This window comes from Amphiprion ocellaris, chromosome 19 (assembly GCF_022539595.1).
Source record: "Amphiprion ocellaris isolate individual 3 ecotype Okinawa chromosome 19, ASM2253959v1, whole genome shotgun sequence".
Lineage (NCBI taxonomy): Eukaryota > Metazoa > Chordata > Actinopteri > Pomacentridae > Amphiprion > Amphiprion ocellaris.
Window position 1 is genome coordinate 15,533,588 of NC_072784.1, and position 2,387 is coordinate 15,535,974.

Consider the following 2,387-nt stretch of genomic DNA (forward strand, 5'->3'; position numbering starts at 1 on the left):
AACTATGCTAAAACTATGATTAAAACTCAAAAACAAAAAAAAAAAAGATTTAACATGGTAATAAAATATGTTGTGTCCAGGGGATGGAGGGAGTTTATTGAAGTCTTCTTGGGCTCACATGGGAAATCATTTAAAATATAAACTTGATATTCAGTCTAAGGAAACTGCAGAGCGACAGAAGAACCAACAATATCTCCTGTTTTCTCCTTTAATGAGTCGACTCTTCTTGTGCTTTCAGACCAAAGAACTACAGACTCTTCACAACCTGCTCAAACTCTTGGTACAGGACCTCACCACACGGGTCAAGAAGGTTTCCGTCTCATTTCTACTCTGAAGCTCACCTTCTCCTGCTCAAACTGCTGACAAATGTTTCTGCTGCTCTAAAGTCTGGTCTCCAGAACTTCCTAAAAACTCTCAAAGTCTCTTCTGCTGCAGGTTGCTTTGTAGAACTGTTCCAGAAAACCTCACTAAACCACATGGAGGGGCCTCAAGATAGTCGTCCAAATGAAACCATACAAAAACCAAACTAGCACAACCCAAACGCTAAAGTCTCCTGCAGCCTACCAGAGAACCTCTGAGAACAGAGAATCAGGACAGGAACTCTTACCTTCTGGACAACCAACGCTGGTTCTCAAACAAGAATACAGAATGTGTCTGACCAAAAACCTCTGAAGACTCACTACAGCCAAGATAAAGACACAACTCAGTACCAAATCCACTAATCACTGCACACATTAGCACCATGTGCTAACTGTGGCTAAAGAACCACATTTACCAAGACAACTATCCAGTACAAAGCCCTAAAACACACCAAGAAACACATTAAAGATGATTTTACTGCTGGAAGCTGCAAGCCAACGCCTAAAGAACAAACTAAAGCAATGGAGCCAAACCCAGTTCACTGGTGAAGAGAAGCAGAGGAAATGTTTGTCTGCAGCTAAATAAAGCAGGAAGACACTGAGCTGCTCAGGTGTTCCTGATAACACCAAGCAGCCACCTGGACAGCCAATAGGAACACAGCTTACTGGAAGTCCAGAGGGCTGGGTTAGTGAAGGAAATTTAGTTTAAAGTTGAAGCAGAAAGTTAACAAAGAAAGTTGAAAACCACCTTCTGATACCTGAAATCTCTGAGTTTTCACACAAAGAACACCTGAACATGTCAAACTGGTTCCATAGTAGAACCATCATTGTAAAAACGTCATAGTATGGTGTGTTGCTCAAAAAACATTAGGACCCGGCTGTCAGGGGACAAACATGTAAGAAACATGAGAACAGAGAGAACCCAACCAGTAGGTCACAGTTTATCATCCCCCAGTCATCTCCTGAAGTCCATATGGTGAGAGACATCAGTATCTGGTTGTTAATTTACCAGAGGATGCTTATAATCATGCTGATGTGGTCTGTACTCTACAGTATTTTAGTGACTCAATAAATGCCTAAGTTTTTTTTTTTAAATGCTTTTTAGTTTTTAATAAACATTTAACAGCCTATATGTAATCAATAAATGGCCTTTGCCTATCTTAAGAAAAATTCACTCAGAACTCTGATATGTTAACAGTACTAAATAAATCAATAAATACATGCATACACACAAAAATAAGTTAATACATTAACTGTGTTAAGATAAGATTTAGATTTTTAAAAAAGTTGTTTATGTTTTTGCAGAATCCAGTATTGCTCACTGGTTGGTCATTACATTTTGTTAGTTTGATTTCACTGTTTAAAATGATGCCACCTCTTTTCAGACAGAACCTGTGATAATAAAACAATACAAAATTTTTAGTTCCGTGTTAATAAAGCACTTAAAGCTTTAAGTATGGCTAAATGCTTTTTTCAAAATTAAATATATCACTCCTTAGGTGGTAGTGGCCCCAAGTTCAGTAAAGTTGGAAAGATATTCACAGATTCGGACTTCCAGCATCAATAACTCATTAGATATAGGTTGTCAAAACATAAACGGTGCCTCTTTCCCATTGTTGCAAGGCAGACAATGTGCTACAAGCCCAGTTTTATCAAAAGTAGCTGTCTTTCAAGCTACAGGAATAACATTGGTGTCTATGGAGTGAACAGGGTCCGTCTGCAATTTGCAAAACCCTGCAACAGTAAAGAGAGACAAATATTCAATAACTTCACTCTTATACATTGTAGTGTCACTAAAATCACTGCAGCCTTCAACTGGCTCCTGTTGACAAAGTGTTTTAACAGAAATGTAAATGCTGTAATTTGATTCTTTTAATGAACCATGTAACTTGAATGGATGTGATGCTGGTGTGACCACAGTGCACACGTCTGATGTTGCTCACAGTGGTCCAAGGGACGCTCAGGGAGTTTGTGTGTTTGCTCAGACTCATGAAAAAGTAGAGGGAACATCGATCCCATCCAGACGAA